The sequence below is a fragment of the Prionailurus viverrinus genome, chromosome B3 (assembly GCF_022837055.1).
Source record: "Prionailurus viverrinus isolate Anna chromosome B3, UM_Priviv_1.0, whole genome shotgun sequence".
NCBI lineage: Eukaryota > Metazoa > Chordata > Mammalia > Carnivora > Felidae > Prionailurus > Prionailurus viverrinus.
Genome location: NC_062566.1, coordinates 42,080,929 through 42,101,458, shown reverse-complemented (window position 1 = coordinate 42,101,458; position 20,530 = coordinate 42,080,929). Strand labels below are relative to the sequence as shown.

Sequence of the window (20,530 nt, the reverse complement as noted above, 5' to 3'; positions counted from 1 at the left end):
TTTTCTCCATTTTACAAATGAAAAAACCGAGAGTCAGAGGTATCACATAATTGGCCGAGATTCACAAAGCTGGTAGGAAGCGGAGCAATGAGTGTCTGACTTCAGTGTCCATTTTGCCCAGGTGGGGATTCTGTCCCTGGGTCTGTAGCCCTTTGTTAGGGAGTTCATTTCAAATTCAGCAGGCTGCTTTCCAAGTCAGCCTTCTGTCCTGGATGGGGGGCTCCCATAGCCCCTGATCACACTGCGGTGCAGTGGAGTTGGAGGGCTAGTTAAAAAACAGAAGTGGGGCGCCTGGGTGGCTCAGTCGATTGAGTGTCTGACTTCGGCTCAGGTCATGATCTCACAGTTCCTGAGTTCGAGCCCCGCGTCAGGCTCTGTGCTGACAGCTCAGAGGCTGGAGCTTGCTTCGGATTCTGTGGCTCCTTCTCTCTCTGCCCCTCCCCTGCTTGTGCTCTGTCTCTCTCTGTCTCTCAAAAATAAATAAATGTAAAAAAAATTTTTTTAATTAAAAAAAAAAAACAGAAGCAAGGTTGCCACATGTAGCAAATGAAAATATAAGACACTCACTTAGCTTTAAGTTTGATAAAAAATGAGTACTTTCTTTTAAAAAATGTTTTTAAAGCAGGGTCCATGCCCAACGTGGGGCTTGAATACATGACCCTGAGATCAAGAGTCACACGCTCTACTGACCAAGCCAGCCAGGCGCCCCAATAGCAAATAATTTCTTAGTACATGCCAGATATCACATGGAACATACTTATACTAAGATTTTGGGGGTCTGTCTGAAATTCAGTCAAAACTAGGCATCCCATATGGAGCCTGGCAGCATGAGATGGGAGGGAAGCACAGTCCCAGCCTTCAAACAGCACAGTGCTGGGCTCAGCTCTTCTTCCTGGCTTGGTATTTCAGGCAACCCTTTCCTCTCCCAAATTTCTCAAATCTCCAGAAACTCGGCCTGCTTTCCTCTCCTTCCATGGAGCCACTTCCTAATCCCAATGGAAAATTTTCCTAGAGTCCTCATACTTCCCAGCTTCTTTTCTCTGGCCCTCCAAATAAGCACACACGCTCTCTTGCTTCCTTTTCAGGGTTTTCCCACTAACCATCACAAGAACACCAACAGGGGTGGTAAAAGGAATAATAAGCATGAAGAAACCCAGAAGCTTCCAAAATGATTATAATGGTCTCTTGGTAATTATTTCCCACTTTCTCAGCAACACCTCCACTCCCACCTCCTACCGCTCCACCCCCAGGTCTTTCTGAGCTGGTTCTAGACTTCTCCTCAGACTGGTGCCAGAGTCCATCAGCCCCACAGGCTTCTCATTCATCAGTCATCTCTCTCCACTGACCCTTGACCCAAGCAAGGCCAAATGCTGCCTTTGTTACACACTGCTGCGTTGAACGAAGCTATAGCCAGAGGAGGGGTGCCCCCTCCTGCACTGGCAGACCTTCACGCCCGTGTATAAACTATCTCAGGAAACAGACTCCCTTCTTCCTTTACCATGTTCAGTCCTTGTCTTTAAATCCTAAGTCCAGGGCAACCGCGACTATGCTCCTGCCTTTAGACCCCCGTTCTTTTGGCACCATCAAGTAAGCCTTAGGTCCCTCCTACACAGCCAGTACTACCACTGTTTCATTTCTCTTGATCTCCACCAGTCTGGCTCCTCACATTGCTGGGCATCTAAGGAAGAGCTGTCATCACCTAGCAGCCCACTGGCTGATTCTGGCCCACAGATTTTGGGCGGAGAAATTGTACAATGCGTTAAAAATTAGCTAACATCAAAAAGGTTTCATTGTAACTTCTGCTTCTGGCTTATCTTTATAAATCAGAAGATCTCAGGCCACCAGGCCCACATTTCTGCCCATTCTGGGGTGCCTGCACACCCTGGTTCCCCATTTCCTTCCTCCAGTTTCCTGCCAGTCCCGTCAGGACTGACACTCAGCCATTCACTGGAGAATTACAGGACTTTCACACACGAATGGCAGACTAGACATAGACTCCTGATTAACACATTACATAACAGGCTGAGAACCAGGTTAAATTATAGTAATTTTTTTTTAATGGGTAGTTAAAATAGTTCTAAAAGAAATCATTAGGGGCGCCTGGGTGGCTCAGCTGTCTGAGTGTCCGTCTTCAGCTCAGGTCATGATCTCATGGTTCCTGAGTTCAAGCCCCATGTCGGGCTCTGTGCTGATGGCTCAGAGCCTGGAGCCTGCTTCAGATTCTTTCTCCCTCTCTCTCTGCCCCTCCCTGGCTTGCATTCTGTATCTCTCTCTCCCTCTCCCTCTCTCTCTCTCTCTCTCTCTCTCTCTCAAAAATAAACATTAAAAAAATTAAGAAAAAAATCATTTATTTTCTCTTATGACTGGATATGCTAATTTGAGGATTATTGCAAAGCATGCATATAGTTATTCTGGTTGTCCTTTACAGGTTAAGAATTAACTGAATCTAGTGCTACAAAATATATAGACATTATAAAATTACATCTCATTAAATTTAAAGGAAAAGTTTGCTGGTAAATAATTGTAGATTTGCTCATTGAATTTATTTCAAAACACTTTTCATGTTACAATCTGCCAAATCATATGGAATAGGAGTCTCTTCATTTTTGCCAACATGGGAATAATAGGCGAAAGCCATGGGCAAGCGGATGGAACGTGGAATTTCACTCTCCCTCTGCAAAGACTCAGAAGAAAAGAATATGTTTGTCAGCATCTTTATGATAACACCATAAGCAAAGACAATACTGAGTTTCTTCAATACTCCCCAAAGCAGAGAAACATCTCATGTTTACTGTTGACAACAGTGTTGTCTGTCCTCAGAGCTCAGGCGCTGGCATCATCTGCTACGCTTGATCATCTTACCTACAAAGTTATCCTCCTGAATAATGTAAGAAATACTTCCTGGCAAGTATTTGAGAGCCATTTTGCAAAATAAAGCATCTTGATGGAACAATAACATACATAGATGCTAATTAACATATCCATCATACAATCATTATATTCATCACATTATAAAGTACATCTTAATGGAGAAATGTTTTCTTTCTTATTTTTGTTGGAAAAGTCAGAGAATTTATCCCCGCTTATCCAAATCTGGCCCATATTGTTAGAAGAGATCACAAAACTATAGAGTCACAGATTTTAAAGATGTCTTGGTGTTGGGTGACGCATTTTATCCCTTTTCCATCATCAGAGTTAACTGGAAGAATGCAGGACAGGTTTGGCTCACAGAAAGAGAGCCAAAAGACGACCCCACCTGAGCAGACTATATGTCCAAATTCTGCTCAAATTTTGCAAATGAAGAAGCTGAGACTAAAGAAGAGGAATTAGCAGGACAAAGCCTCATGGTTGGTACAAGACACAGGAGCCTGGGTTGGTGTGCTACTCTTTCTAGCATTGCCTCCTTAGAAAATGCAAAACGACGTTGAGGATCCTCTGTGGAAGAAGTCAGGAGCATGCACTGTACCCTTTAAAAGATTTTCATTAAAATGGTGAAACACACAATGTTTTTATATAAAGGGACAAAAATATGTCCATATATGTGACTAGAAGAATATATACCCAATGCTAACACTAGAATATAGGCTCTGATTACTGCTGTCTTCACGGCACTAACAATTTTGGGGCACAGTAGGTGTTTGATAAATAGGGTGACCATATGTGCTGGTTTGCCTAGGACATCCCCATTTATGCCTCTCGTCCTGAGGGTGGGCCCCTTAGTGCTCCTTTCTATTCTCCAATATCTCCAATATTAACTAAATATTAATAAATGCACTTGAATGAATAATTTATGAAGGATGGGATTCATTTTTATTTTTCTGTTTTGATTTATCTGCATTTTCTAAATTCTGTATTAATAAACATGTGTATTTGTATATTAGGAAAAAACATTTTTTAATTAAAAATTTGGGGCGTCTGGGTGGCTCAGTTAGTTAAGTGGCCAACTTCAGCTCAGGTCATGATCTCGCAGTCTGTGGGTTCAAGCCCCGTGTCGGGCTCTGTGCTGACAGCTGGGAGCCTGGAGCCTGTTTCAGATTCTGTGTCTTCCTCTCTCTCTGCTCCTCCCCCGCTTGCACTCTCTCTCTGTCTCTCAAAAATGAATAAACATTAAAAAAATAAAATAAAATAAAAAATTTGCCTCTTGATCAAATCAGCTTCAGTTCAAATAGTCAATCCTATGAATCATGGAATTTCCTGATGATAATCTAAATATTGCAATAAACCTCCAGAATTGAATTTTTTTAAAAGTTTTAATTATTATTTTGAGAAAGAGAGAGAGTGCGAGCAGGGGAGGGGAGGAGAGAGAGGGAGAGATAGGATCCCAAGCAGGCTCCACACTGTCAGCATGGAGCTTGATGTGAGACTTGAACTCACGAACCATGAGATCATGACCTGAGCAGAGACCAAGAGTCGGACATTTAACCAAAAGAGCCAGACAGGTACTCCCAACATGGAATTTCTTTTTTAAACCTACAATTTACGAATAGAATGTTAAATTGCTCTAGAACACTAGAGCAAAACTGAAAATCACAAATATTTTTTTAACTCAGATTACAACATAGTGTGGTTTTCAAATTAAGCCACTTCTATGTTAAATTATTTGGCAACTGGATCTCTATGATAAGTAAAGAGACTCTCTGAAAGTGTTCTTTTTGGTTTAAAAAAATAATTAATTTTTTGTTAATTTCTCTCTAGGAGTGTTTTGTGTTAAGAATTCCTACTAGTGGGGCGCCTGGGTGGCTTAGTCGGTTGAGTGTCCAACTTCAGCTCAGGTCGTTATCTCACAGTCTGTGAGTTCAAGCCCTGTGTCGCTCTGTGTTGATGGCTCAGAGCCTGGAGCCTGCTTCGGATTCTGTCTCCCTCTCTCTGCCCCTCCCCCGCTCATACTCTGTGTCTCTCTCTCTCTCTGTCAAAAATAAATAAACATTAAAAAAAAAAAGAATTCCTACTCATCCCCATTTTTGTGAAAGGTGGATATTCCTAAAAACTTAATGAAGACCTGCCTGCCCATAAACCATGTCAAATCACAACTTTTTCTTATTATATTCAGCTGAGGAAACAGAAATGTTTTTAAACAATGAACTTGATATCACAGAAATACACTTCAAAATTTGGGTGGAGGTAGGTAGAGAGACAGGATGGTGAATACACGGGAAAATAAAAGAGGGAAAGAAGGAAAGCCTTGCCCACTGCCTTCCAACAGGGAAATGAATGTAATGGGACAGTGAGAGCTTCAGGGCTTCCAAAAGCAAGAGAGACACCCTTCCCTCCCTGACACTCCCACCTCCCAGCTTCCAAGATGCTGTGCCCTTTGACTTCCCAGCTCTTCACACTTGGCTTCTGCCCTTTTCACCATCCCTGGGGCTCAGTTCTTAGCATTCGGCTGTGGTTCCTTTGCAAGGCTCTTCCTTCACTGTGGTGCTGGTCTCCCACTAATCCATTCTGATATCCAGAAATGTCCATCTCACCCCAAATCACCCTAAGACCAGCACATGTACACAGGCTTTCAGACCACTTTCCTTGAGATGCCCTGCCATCACTGGAACATAAGTGAATAAATGTGATCAAGCACCTACTATGTGCAAGCCACCGCAGGGGATGCATTTTAATCTTTTTTCCATCATCAGAGTTAATTGGAGGAAAGGCAGAACAATATTGGCTCACAGAGAGGGAGCTGGAAGTGGACCCCACCTGGGCAGAGCATATGTGCATGGGACCCATTTACTGCTTTCATCACTTGCCTTCGTGGGACTGAGCCACATCTGGATCCCATTACAATTATGAAAGGTGCAGGCTTCATGCCTGCTCCAAAGCCCAGCTCTGATTTCACAACCAGCCTGGAGAAGCAGGAGGCAAGTAAATACTTCCTGTTCCATTTGTAATCAACATGCACTTGACATCAATAAACCAGGATAATTACATTATCATTATCATTACCATCATTATTATTGGCCACAATCGAGGAGACATTAATAGGGGTTTCTGCAGGATCCTCTTGGGACGGATGGGACTAACACTGGAGTAGGAGGGTGGAGGAGGATGCCATTTGTCGCTTTCCTTAGCCAAGCAGATGAGGCAACTCTTAAAATGCTCTCACAAGACATAAAGATTTGATCTCACAGACCAGCAGTTGATTGCCTCCATTGTTTCTTCCACACAAAATGACAAGGTCTCCAGGCCTTGAATATTTTCTGGAACCCCAGAACATTGGAAGAGGAGGGATTTTTAAAGACAGTCAAGTCTAGCCTCTTCTTCTCTCTTTCTTTTTTCTTTTATTGTTTTATTTTTGCTGTTGAGGAAATGTAGACCAAGGGACTTGATAGCACATTAGTCTGTAGAACTCAAACTAGAACTTCAGCTTTGGCCTGTCCACTTCCTCCACTGGTTGGGAAGAGCTTAACCGAGCTACCTTCATTCTTATACGTCGGCTTCTTCACCAGAAATTAGACTTTCTAATGGCTCAAGATTCTTCACCGTGGCCCTTAGGCATTCTCTTGTCCATTATCTAATGCAATATAAATATTTGGAAAACAGCCACTTGGCTTCTCCCCTGAAAACAGAACTGCTACAAGTGAACTTTAGATCAGACTAGCTCTGCTGAAAACCCTCAGGGCAGTGTGGGTTGTTAGACGCTGGCAAGAATTGTGGAGAGATTTTTCCTTTTGAAAAATGTCTATGTAGGAGGTGTGTGTGTGTGTGTGTGTGTGTGTGTGTGTGTGTATCTTACTTGGATATACTCTTTGTTGGATGGTATCCTATCATCAGATGAAGCCTGAAGGAGTATGGATGATGGTGGAAAGAGAAATGGATTATTTTGTGTTATCCATTATTTTGTGTGATATCACATCTATGATCCTGCTGTGTTTTTAGAATTGTTCTTTTGGACAGTGGGTAAGTCACCTTGTCAATGAAACTATCTGGTGGTGACAGATGATAACTAGACTTAACTGTGGTGATCACTTTGCAATGTACACAAATGTCAAGTCACTATGTTGAATACATAAAACTAATTAAATAATGTATGTCAACTATATAGTTCAGTAAGAAATTTTTTATTAAATTTTTTTAAATGTTTATTTATTTTTGAGAAAGAGAAAGACAGCGTGAGCAGGGAAGGGGCAGACAGAGAGACACACACAGAATCCGAAGCAGGCTCCAGGCTCTGAGTTGTCAACACAAAGCTAGATGCGGAGCTCAAACCCATGAACTGTGAGATCATGACCTGAGCTGAAGTCAGACACTTAACCGACTGAGCCACCCAAGGGCCCCAATAAGAAAATTTTTAAATGAAACTACCTGGGACTTTGCAATGTACACAAATGTTGAGTCACTATGTTGTATACGTAAAACTAATTGACTACTGTATGTCAATTACATAGTTCAATGTAAAAATTTTTTAATGAAATTACCTGGGACATCCATACTCATAAACATGCATGAGCACATGCACACACACACACACACACGCACCACCTTTTTTATCTTCATCACTTTCACTATATCATTGGTACAGAAATGTACAAAGAGAAACAAAACCACCCACGCTCCTTATACGCATAAGAGTCTCTGGTGTCCTAGTGAATGGGTGGTAATGACTGGATGGAATCTTCCCTGAATGTATCCAAACCCTTGGAGTCTTTGATTAATAAACAAATATTGTTGATTCTAAAGTTATTTTAATTGTGATTAAAAAGAGCAAAATATGATTAATAAACAAGTTTTTACTTACAGCCACCAACTAAGTCACTTCTTTGATGAGCATTTTTAAAAGAAATAAATTATGAGACACCCCTTAGCTTCCACGATCAATCATGTCAAAGTGACCCTTTTCAAGGGCAGCTTTTCTGTTTAGGAAAAGGACAAAGGAGTAGCCCAGGGCGGCTGCTCAAAAGAACTGGCTGGACAAATGCAGAGAGGTGTCCTTTTCCAAATGTGGGCCTCTGGCTCATTTCCTTCAATTTGCTCACCTTTCTTGTATGAAATGACCTGATTTTCCTCAACATCTTGATGATTTATTGTAAATAAGGGTTATTTATAAGAGATCTTCCTGGAGGAATAGCAGAATTATGTAATGGCTTCCCAAGAGGCCAGCTTAGCATTGTAACTCCCCTTCCTCCAATTCAGGGCAGAAACAAGAAAATAAAACCTCATTTAACTGTTTATTCAACCCAAATAAATCTGGCTCCAGGGCCTGCCAAGATTTTACAGTGCCAGAGGCAAGGGGGTGAGAAACCAGAAAGGGAAAGGAGGAAAGAGAATTGTAAGACGTGGGCAAGCGAGGGAAGCAAACAGCTCACACGGCGTGAGCTTCCTGCCTCCACAGACCCTGTTTATGAAATCTGAGCTCCTGCACCCCCGACACATGGAGTCAGGATCCAAAACGGATGGAAAATAAGAAAACTTCAAGCCATTTCCTGACTTCTCCAGTGTGTTCTCACCTTTTACCAGTTGGGCCCCAGACTGGACAGGTGCGAACAACATTTCCTTCACACTGTTCCCCAGTCCTTGTTCCTTGGGGTTCAGAGGGGCTGCATGTTAGAAGGGACCTCAAAAGGTCATCCAGCTGATTCTGCTGCCTCCAGGCAACAATGCCTCACCGCAGTTGAAGATTCCATACTTTGTTTTGGAATATTCCACAACCCCCATTGGTTGTCTGTTTCAAGATTGAACCATCCCATTTTCTTTTCTTTTCTTTTCTTTTTTTTTTTTTTTTTTTTTTGTTTATTTTTTGAGAGAGAGAGAGAGAGACAGAAAGAAAGGAAGACACAGAATCTGAAGCAGGCTCCAGGCTCCCGTGCTATCAACACAGAGCCCAACACAGGGCTCAAACTCATGGACCATGAGATCATGCCCTGAGCCAAAGTTGGATGCTTAACCGACTGAGCCACCCAGGCTCCCCATGAACCATCCCATTTTCAAAGTGTTTGCTAGTGAGAAGCAAGAGAGAAAGGAGAGCTTTATAAAAAACAAACTTTGGCTTATATTCCTTCCACATGCTTTCCCGTTTATTACCTTCTGTCCTAGGTAACAGGCATGGCAAGTAAGTTATCTTCATTATACTGAGATTGGGGGAGAAAACAGTTTGTCTAAAGCACCAAACCTCTTTGCTTCGGTGTCACAGATCACTGATGACTTAGTGGGCCTCATTCCCTTATACCCACTTACAACCAGGTCTGTGGCTCTCAGAAAGATAATCTCTCAGCATCATGAAAGTATTGAGAAAAACATGGAAGGTTGAAATGCAGAAACAGTGAGTGTAGGCAACAAGTTCCAGAATAGCAGCTGTGAAGGAATGCAGATCCTCACAGTAGTTAATGTCCAAGAACCAAGACAGGCTCTTTGTTTATTTAATTTTAAGATAGAGTACACCTGTGTTCATGGGGTAAGAGGATGGAGACAGTGAAGAAAGTGAGGTTGAATAAATAAGGGGGAAATTTTTACAAGAAGGAATAATAGAGCAAAAGCCTGATGGGAATAGGATAGTTTGTGGTACGTAACTCAGTTGGAGCAATTAACCGTGGACATCAGAAGGACATCACCTCTTCTGAGATGGATGGGAAAGGGATGAAGGTGTAGGCGCACGAAGACAGAGTGTAGGTAGAAGTGGAGGGGGCTACCTGACAGCAGGGGTCAAAGTCATCTGCTGAGCGAGAGCAGAGGATGTTACTGGGGGGTTGAGAAGTAGTGGGGATTCTTGGTGGCCCTACAGGAAGTGGGAGCATTACCTAGGGGATGAGAAGCTTTGCAGAGCAGCGCGGAAGCCAGTGAAGGAGTGCTGATTTCCACCCAAGGTTGTGTGGGACTTTTGCTAATGTCACTCGGCAGCCTAGGTTTGGGGATGGCGATCTGGGCTGGTTGAGATAACTCAGAGTTGGAGGTTCTCAAGAAGGTGGGCAGAGGAATGAGGTACAGAAGTTGAAGATGCTGGTTAGAAGGATTTGGACTGGAGGAGGCAGAAATAGAGTCAGAGAAGGCTGGGTGACAGCAAAAAAAGCAGGTGGCAGAAAACCAGGTGCCATGAAGGAGTTGAAGAGTCAAAGGCCTGGAAGGGAGGATGCTGGGGTCAGACGCTGAGACACTTGGGATTTGAAACCTTAGAAGTGGAGCAGTTCTGGGAGATAACACAGTCTCCACGGTGGCCTCAAAAGTGGGTAGCTAAAGAAGGGTGTAATATGAGACTAACAATGTATCCACAGCTTGCTCTTTGGGTAGGGAAACCAGGGCCCTTGCCAGGATCCCACTTGGTGATGGAGGAGTGCACAGTGGCCTACCCCTTATTCTTCTTTTCTGACCATAATTCAAACTCAATGTTTCTATCATTAAAGCTATCCCAAAGGTCCTGTGAAAGAAGCTGACAGTTGATACAGCTGCCACAGGTGCTCTGTTCTCAGATCAGCTCTGTCCAGGGAGGTTGACCCAGGCCTCATCCAGCCCTCTTTTCTGACAGAGGCACTGACCAAGATTCTATGCTTGTCCAAACTTTAGTCAGTCTCCTGAACCTTCTCCTAGGCCTATCTCTGCACTTTCTTGTAAAATCCAGTTTTAGCAAGAACTGCTAAAGTCACTTAACCAGGACCCCCTGCCCTGGATATCTGATGGGGTTCCACATCATCCCCCCTCCCCCCAGGGGGTCTGCTCACCCTGGCCTGTCTTCAGCAAGAATCCTGTTAGGTCAGTTGAGTCAGAATCTCTCTATCCCTGATGTTTCTTCTCAGCAATTTTCTATCCACTGACTTCCACCCCACTCCTTGGCTATAAATTCCCACTCGCCCATGTCAAATTCAGAATTAAGCCCAGTTCTGTTCCAGGGTCTCTTATCAACCACTGTGATAGTCCTGAATATATATATTCATTTTATAACTACTTACTGACCAGCTCTGTTTTTAATTTGATAGCACTGAGAGACTTTAAGGAATATTCTTGATTTCAATCTTGAGAGCTTAGGGGTGTGTATTGAAGAATCATAGCACCTCCTAATAATTCCTTAACTATTACCTGCAAGTTTATCAAAACTCTCTTTAATCCATTTGTGTTTTCAGCATGTACAACACCCCAGGGGTAATGTGTTACATAAATTTATCACTTTATCTATAAGGTAATTTTTTCTTTTACTTGTCCTGAACTTGCCCCTTTCAATCTTTCAAAGATACTGTGTAATTTAAAATTTTGGATTTACACACTTTATAATTTTGGAGATGGTTTTCCCCAGCCTTCACCTCTGTAGAGTTGAGCTTTAGTCAATTTGTCTGTTCACATTCAGTCCCACTACCTTCATATGCCCCTCCTGACAGTGCTGTTAATCAGGTAGTGATGCCTCTTGATTTACCTCAGAGCTTTCAAAGCACTCGTAACTCATCTTATTTGAGCCGCACTGAAATCCTAAGAGTTAGGAAGAACCTTCTACTCGTTGCATAGATCAAAAAGAGGTTGACTTGCCCAAGGACACACTTGACTTTTGATTCCAAATTCTAGGCTTTCTCCATACCTCAAGCACAACAGCACTACAGTTAGGAGAGTGACTTTTCAGGTTCTAGCTCAAAGCTCCACCCTGTCCCTTTCTATGAACTTAGACAATTTATTCAGTTGCTACAAGTCCAAGTAACTTAATCAATAAAACCAGAATGGATATTTTTATCCTGAAAGTCTGTTATGTGAATTGAATGAGATTATATCTATGAGTGCTTAGAACAAAATTCCTTGTCCTTTTGCTGAATTATAAGAGACCTTGACGTTCATAACTTACAAATATAGTTTGGAAAATTCTTCCATGACTGCGCTACTTAATAGTTTGCCAGGCTTAAGCTCATTTGTACATTTTCTGTCTGCTCGCATGTCATTGAAACAGCCCAACAACAGCAGAATACACGTTATTTTTAAGTGCACATAGAACATTTACCAAGATAGACTGTATTCTAAGTCATTAATCAAATTTCACTAAATTTAAAAGGATTAGCATCCTACAAAGCTTGTGCTCTGCCTGACCACAGTGAAATTAATGAGAAATAACATATATCTGGAAAATCCCATATTTGGAAACCAACACATTTCTGAATAAGCCATGGGGTCCACAGATCAAAGAAGAAATTAAGGGGGAAATTAGAAATTAGAAAGTGTTTTGAGCTATATTAAAATGAAAGCACAGCATATAAAACTTAGCAATATAAATATTGCTAACTCAATATTTAGAAGGAAATATATATGGCAATATTATAAGCTAATAAATATGCCATATCAGAAGGAAGATCTTGAACAAATGACCTAAACTTCCATATGAAGAAACTAGGAAAAAGGGAGCAATGATAATAAAGATAAGAGCAGAAATAAGTGAAACAAAAAAAGAGAAAAACCATAGAGAAAATCAATAAAGACAGAACTTGATTCTTTAATAAAATCAATAAAATTAATAAATATCTGCCTTGATTGATTAAAAAAAATTATAACAAAAATTAAGAATATCAGGAATGAAGGAGGTATCATTGCTGCAGGTCTTAAAGGCATTGAAATGAACAAATGGAAGATAATCTGAACACATTTATGCCAATATATTTGACAACTTGGATGAAATGGACAAATTCCTTAAAGAACACCAACAACCAAAACTCACTCAAGAAGAAATATAGAACCTGAAAATACTTATATATATGCTAAAGAGACAAAGTCTAGAGTTATGAACCTTCCCATTGCAGAAACAAAGACCTCAAGGCCCAGATGGGTTTACTGCTGATTCTATGAAACATTTAAGGCAGAAATAATATAAATTTTATATAAATTTTTCAAGACAATTGAAGATAAGGGAAAGGGAACATTTTCCCATTCAGTCTATGAGGCCAGCATTATTCTAATATGAAAACTAGAAAGAAACATTACAAAATTATAAACCAATCTCATGAACATAGATGTAACACCCATAATAAAATTCTAACAGATCAAATCCAAGAATACATAAAAAAAGATAATATATCATTAAAAATGGGGCTTATTCCAGAAATGCAACTTGGTCTAAAATTCAAAAATCAATGCAATTAACCGTATTAACAGAGTAAAAAAGAAAAACTATATAATCACCTCAATGCAAAAAAGAAAAGAAAAGAAGATGCTACTCCATTTCTGATTAACAACAACAACTCCCAGGACAGTAGGAATAGAAAGTAACTTCCTCCACTTGATAAAGGCCATTTATGGCAAAACTAACAGCTAATATCTTAATGGTGAGTGACAGAATGCTTTCCCCTATGATTAGGAACAAGGTGTGTACGTCTGCTTTCAGCACTCCTATTCAAATTGTACTGGAGGTACAATAAAGCAAAAAAATAAATAAAAGGCATCCAGATAGGAAACTATCTTTATTTTAAGAAGATATGATCATTTATTTACAAGATGCTAAGGAAAATTTTTTTAAGTCACGAGAACTAATAAATGAGTTTACAATATCACTGAAATACATGAAATATTTATGTATAAATCTTACAAAATATGTGTACTATCTGTACGACAAACATACAAAAAACTACAAAACACTGATGGGAAAATCAAAGGATCTAAATAAATGATGAAATGATAATACCATGTTCATGGATTAGAAAATTCAATATCATTAAGATGTTAATTCACTCCAAATAGATCTATAGGTTCATTGCAATTCCAATCAAAAGCTATCTCAGCGAAATCTTCTTGTGGAAATCTACAAGTTCATTAAAAATTTTTAATGGAAAGCTGAAGGAACTAGAATAGTCAAAGCAATTAAAAAAAAAAGTTGGACGGGGAACTCAACTTTTCCCTGGATGGGTGGCTCAGTCAGTTAAACATCCAACTCTTGGTTTTAACTCAGGTCATTATCTCACAGTTCATGAATTCAAGCCCTGTGCCAGGCTTTGTGCTATCTGTGCTTGGGATTCTTTGTTTTCCTCTCTATCTGCCCCTTTCTCTCCCCTCAAAAATAAATAAAAATCAAAAAAAAAAAGAATAAAATTGGATACTCACACCACCCAATTTCAAGACTTTCCATAAGCTTCAGTAATCAGTACAGTATGGTATTGATGGAAGAATAGACATGTAATAAACCAATGTAATGGAATAGAGAAACCATATATAGACCCATACATTTACCTCAACTGATTTTTGTCAAAGGTGCAGAGCCAATTCAATGTTTTCAATAAATGGTATTGGACCAAACAGATGACCATATGGAAAAAAATAAAGTTAAATACATACCTGTAACATATACAAAACTTAATTCAAAATTGGTGAGATATAAATACAACACCTAAAACTATAAAACTTTCAGAAGAAAACTTAGAAGAAAATCTTTGCTAACTTTCATTTCCTTGAAACACCACTAAAAAGCATGATTTGCCTAAGAAAACATTGGTAAACTGGACTTCATCGAAATCAAGAACCTTTGCTTTTGACAGTCAGGAAAATGAAAATACAAGTCAAAATTGGGAGAAAATATTTGTAAATCACATATTTGATAAAGGACTTGAATCCACATGTATAAAGAACCCTAAAAAGTTAGTAAGAAACAAAATTTTAAAGTTGGGGTAAATATTTAAACAGATGTTTCACCAACAAAGAAACGTAAGTGACAAAAAGCATGAAAAGATGCTCAACATTGTAAATCATTAGGGAAATGTTCATTAAAACCACCATGTGTTAACATTACCCACCTTTTAAAGAGGATAATAAAACAACAGCACCAACAAAACCCCCTAAGTATTAAGAATGAAATTCTTATACATTTCTTGTAGGAATGCAAAATGGTACAGCCACTTTGAAAACCGTTGGACAATTTCTTAATGTTAAACATATACTTATGCTATATAGCAATCCTTCTCCTAGACATATACCTAGATATCTACCCAAGTGAAATAAGAGCTAATATTCACACAGTACTTGTACATGAATGTTTACAGTAGCCTTACACACAACTGGCAAAAATTGGAACCAAATGTCTTCCAAACTTGGGTAAACAAACTGCAGTATATTTATACAAAGGAACACTATGCAGCATTGAAAAAGGAATATGCTACTAATGCACAGACCAACATGAATGAATCTCGGGTGTATTAAACTAAGCCAGAGTCAAATGCTACCTTGTATGAATCCACTTAAATGGCATTCTTAAAAAAGCTAACTATAAGGACAGGAAACAGATTAGTGGTTGCCAGGAGTTTTGGAGGGAGGGACGATGGAACTATTCTAGATCTAAATTGTGGTGGTAGTTATCCTGCTGTTATCTATCAGAACTTACAGAACTATACATTAAAGATGGTTAATTGACTGTATGTGTATGTGTATGATATCTTACTTTTTTTAATGAAAACACACACACACACACACACACACACACACACACACACACATAAGATTCAGAGATTAAGTTGATTGAGATCCAGAATTAGTGAGTGGTAATATTGGGAAGTGATTTCAGCTCTGACTCCAAAGCTTGTGTCCTTATCCACTATGATCCCAACACAAGGGATCCCAACACAAGGTGCCACAAGATCCCAACACAAAACAGTGGAAACTCTGTCAGCCTGGGAATGACTATGTGAAATATAAACTTCTGCATGTTAAGCCACAGGTTTTGGGGCTGTTTGTTACTATAGCGTAATGTAACCTGTTCTGACTGATAGATGCAACCACTATGCTGCACTCCCCAGTAGCTTCCTTTTGCAAGACCTGAGGATCTGTGTAAGAGTTTCAGATTATAACCTGGAACAGCAAAGAAGAGAAAGCTGCTGAGGGTCTTGAATCCCAGACTTAGAAGTACAGACGCCACTGGCTAGGTGACTGAGACTTCCACAGAGCTGGACATCCTGGATTCAATCTATGAAAGAACTATGAGAGGTAGTGGCCCAGTTGCAAAACTCTACACTCTGTGACTGAGCTCCCTCTGGCTCTACCCAGGAGCCATTTTCCTTGGTTTTGAGAAGCTAAGTCTCTCACTGACAATCTCTCCAAAGGCCAGGCCCTTTGGGCACCAAGAGTATCCAAAGCCTTCCTATTTGGAATCTAGTGCCCTGGCTGGCTCCTGCAGTCTCAGGCTATGTTTTCCTGTGCAGGTTACAATGTTCTATGGAAAATGTGAAGCAGAAATTGTTGTGATAAGCCCGGAGCTGAGGGGCCTCTGGGGAGCAGCCCTGGTGAGCTGGGTCACCTCATTTCGTGAGGGCCAGCCCTCGGGGAGGCTCCACAAGCTTAATTAAAGCCAGCAGGGGCCTGTTTGAAGCAAGAGGAGCAAAAGAGTGAGGGCAGCAAAGAGCAGGCTAAACCAAACCCACCTCCTCTTGCTAGAGCCCAACCTGGGGAGTCCCAGAGGCTGGAGCCCAGTCAAAACCAAAGCACAGGATGAATGAGGGACAACACAGGGAGCACTGAGGGCACCAGGGGAGCAGCAGATGGGGCCTGGGCAGGAAGGCAAGGTGGCTGACTTGGGGGGAAATCACAGCTCTTCTTTGGGGAGCTAGTTCCTAGGGCAGAGATGCTGGTGATCACCAGGATAACCAGCTGGGGGTGTAGGAGTTCAGGAACACAGAAATCCCAAACAAATGTGTTCATGAAACGTACACAGAAACATGTTATAGCCAGACATTGCTACTCTACCTTCTTTTGGTCCCAGCCCAGAGAACCCTCTTTCTCCTGAAGACAGTCTCCTTTTCTGCACTGTTCATTCACCCTTGCATGGGTACGTGTGGGGGCAGCAGGGGCTCCACCTTCTGTCCCCATGTATCCCTAACTGTAGCAGCCCTGGGCCCCATCTACATACCTGGAAGATGCTGACTCTGGTTTCCGGGGCTACCAGCCGCATACCATGCTTTGGGTTGGAGAGAAACAGACATCTTTTCCTTCCATGGCCATGAGCTTTGGGAATGCCTTTGGGAGGACTTGACTTCTGGACCAGAAGAGGTGATAAAGGGGTTGATACCAGGCCTGAGTATGAATTTGTACATTTGTACCTCAATTTAGAGTTTGCAAAATCTTTCCACATATCTTGTCTCATTTTCTCCAATTAACTATGAGATCAGAAGAGCAGTTCTTATTCCCATGTTACAGATAGAGGCCCAAGCAAAGTGAAATGACTCCCCAAAGTCACAGGGATAGACTCAAGAGCCTTTCCTGCTGCTTCAATCAGGGCAAGTTTTTTTGTTTTTGTCCCAACACTGATAAGCGATTTCTCCTGTTAAAAAATAAAATTGTTTAAAATAGCCACAAAATGTCTGAAGATCAATACTGTCATTTTTCTGCTGAGTAAAGAAATGAAATGTTTTGTCCAAGTTCATGTTGAATAAGCATCCAAGGTGGAGCCAGACCCATTTTTTCCTGCTTCCAGGCCAGTTTTCTTCTTTACGCAAAATATGGTCCTGGGCCAGAACCGAGCAGTGTCTTTACTCCTGGGTAACTCCGGGCATCGCTGTTCTTTCTTGCCAGGGTCCAGGCAGAATCTCAGAATTGAGGGCAGGAAGGAAAGTGAGTCCTAGTCCAAGGAACAGGGTTTTACATTTCACCAAAGAGGGCACCAACGCCAGGAAGAAGTGACTTTTCCCATACCACACAGTAAGTTAGAGGCAGAAAAACTGGATAAACCTGGGCGTTCCCAGGTCTTCAGGGCAGGGCTCTTCCATCGCACTGGAGCCTGCCCCTCCCCCTGCCCCTTGAACTGTCTGGCCAGGTCGCCTTCCCGCAACCTACGCCCTGACTACCCACCTCCGGAAATTCCTGACTCTTGCCTCCCTGACAGCCAATCCCCTCCTCCCTTGGCCTCAGACAGCCCGCCCCTCAGAACGAGGCAGGCACGCTTTCCTCGAGCAGCTCTTACAATAGCTGTTCTCCCCCTCTAGCCCCGCCCTAGCGCTGGGTTCCAGGCAGCACAGTTAAGATTCCCTGTGCCCAGGAGGTAAAGGGTCACAATCTAGTACAGAGTGGAAATGCTGGAGGTGATGGGGGGAAATGTCCTTCTGTGCAGTTCCCTGATCCTGGAAAACTTTTCATGACTTCTTCCTCGAGAGCCCTTAATGTCACCACACTGCGACACCTGGCTGAGAAGCAGCCTCCATGGGGGAGTTCCAACTCAACCGTTAAAGGAGGGTTTTGGTGGGCCCATGCTCTTCTCCCGCCCTAGACTTGAATGACTCCCAGCCCCACCCACCCTGTTTCTGAGGGGCTCATTCAGTTTTGCGTTCCCAACACATATACACATCACCAGCCACAGGTGCTTTGCACATAGCACCAGATATTTGCTTAATATTTATGATACGTTATTCTATTATATTATCATACTATTTTTACTATAATATTTATGTTCTATTTATTTATATGATTATTTACATATTCTATATACTTAATGACATTATTATACTTACATATACTATATAAAATAATGTATATAATATATACTATCATTATCTATTCCATATAATAATACATGATGATACATGACATATAATACATTAGAATATGTAACTTAAAATATTATAATTAATGTTAATTTATTAGTTCATAATTACTATATCTCCATATACTTCTGCAGGACCAAACCCCAAGTGAGACAGAGAAGGCTGTCTCTGAGCCATGTAGTTCACGAGTTATAAGGAGGAGAACCAAATCCCAAATATATTGCCCCAAATGCTTTTCTTAGGCGTTTCCAATATCTTTAAAGACTCCTTAGAACCCTGTTCTCATTAGTTTCCATCTCCTGAATTCCTAGTTTTCTGAGATTGAAGTGTACTAGCTTCACTGACGCTCCTGACACACTGTAAAATTACTTAATGGTTATCAACAGGACGCTGCGTCCTGGCCAAAGCAAACAGCCGCCTGGTCTGATGGTCCAGGGTGAGCTGGAAGCATGCAATCTGTCAGTTCTGTGCGAGTTCTGGGTTTGGAAAATGCCCACAAGCGTCTGAGGGTCAGGAGGATGGATCAGTGGTTGGTTTCTACCTCGCATGTCACCCCTCCCATGAGCCTCAGTTTACTCACCTGCAGCAGGGTTGAGTGAGGGAGAGGGAATAATGATCTCTCATGGTAGGGCTGTGAGAAATAATTAGAGAAACATGGCAAAGTGTTTGAATGAACAAATTCATCTGAAAAACCATTTGAATGGGTCTCTGGGGAACAACAAACAGACTTTTACAAGTTCACAGTTACTTAGCTAAGATCAGGTGATGATATTTTATTTCAGGAAAAAGAAAACACCATGTGCTAGCAGAAGTTGCTCATGCTTGGGCCGAGGGAAGGACATCTGGGAGGAGGGGGGTGAGGGCTGCCCTGGTTCGGCCCCAGTCCTGGGAGAAGGCTTCACCCTTTCCGGTCACAGCCTGGCAGCATCTCCATCAACACACTGGTCCTGCCACCTCCCTGCCCAGATGTTTGGCTTCTCCTGACACCCCTACCATGGCACACTTTCAGCTTCATGTTTTCTTCCCGGGTTTTCATTTTCTCTGCTTTTGTCTTCTTGTAGAATATTATCAAATGAAAATGTCCCATTACGGTTCAATATTTACTTCTGACATATGGTGGGAGCTGGCCAAAAGCATTTATCTTCTTTCCCTCTCCATTTTCCAGACTATTCATCAGGAATAAGAGGGTCGTAAGTCCTATTTGACAAATATATTTTTATGTTTTTGCTTTTCTTTCTTTTTCTTTCTTTCTTACTTTCTTTCTTTCTTCCTTCCTTCTTTCCTTCCTCCCTCCCTCCCTCCCTTCCTTCTTTCCTTCCTTTCTCTCTCTCTCTCTCTCTCTCTCTCAATGATTTCCAGGATTGCTATCTCTGGGGAGAAGGGAGCTCAGCGTGTAGCTACAGAGATGGCATAAGCAGTCCCAGCAGCTCAGAGGGAAATACTGATGATGCTTTATCTCCAAAGTCATAGAAACTGCTCTGCTCTAGACTTGGAAAGGCATACTTTCATGCCTCTGGGAAACCAGAGGGGCCTTCTGGGCCTCAGGTCCCATGTCAAGTACCTGCAGCTGTAAGATTCTGGGAGGATGAAGATAGGCGAATCTGTGTCCAGCAGCCTCGCCCTTGCTGTGGCCCTGCTCCTCCTCTTCGGAGGTTCATTTAAGAGGGAAATTAGGGGGCGCCTGGGTGGCGCAGTCGGTTAGGCGTCCGACTTCAGCCAGGTCACGATCTCGCAGTCCGTGAGTTCGAGCCCCGCGTCGGGCTCTGGGCTGATGGCTCAGAGCCTGGAGCCTGTTTCCGATTCTGTGACTCCCTCTCTCTCTGCCCCTCTCCCGTTCATGCTCTGTCTCTCTCTGTCCCAAAAAATAAATAAAAACGTTGAAAAAAAAAATTTAAAAAAAAAAAAAAAAAAAAAAGAGGGAAATTAGCTGAAGGTGGGAGACCCTGCGTGGGACCGGCTGTGCAGTTACAGCTATATTATCTTGGCTCACCACATAACTCCTCTGGGCTCCAGTTTATCCATAAATAAGGAAGAGAGGCTTGGACTAAATCCGTGGATTTCAAAATTTTACTTCTTAAATTTTTTCAGCAGTGGCATCCTTTTCTCAAAATCCTTCACAGGACCTCATGACAGGA

General features: G+C 41.7%; 1 long non-coding RNA gene across 1 annotated transcript; it reads right to left on the bottom strand.

Annotated features, from left to right (window-relative positions):
- Positions 1-2,521: 2,521 nt before the first annotated feature.
- LOC125168450 (uncharacterized) lies at positions 2,522-8,558 on the bottom strand. The gene is made up of 2 exons (XR_007153142.1): positions 8,439-8,558; positions 2,522-2,674 (listed from the first exon to the last, which is right to left on the bottom strand). It is a non-coding gene; the product is annotated as an uncharacterized LOC125168450 (long non-coding RNA).
- Positions 8,559-20,530: the final 11,972 nt, after the last annotated feature.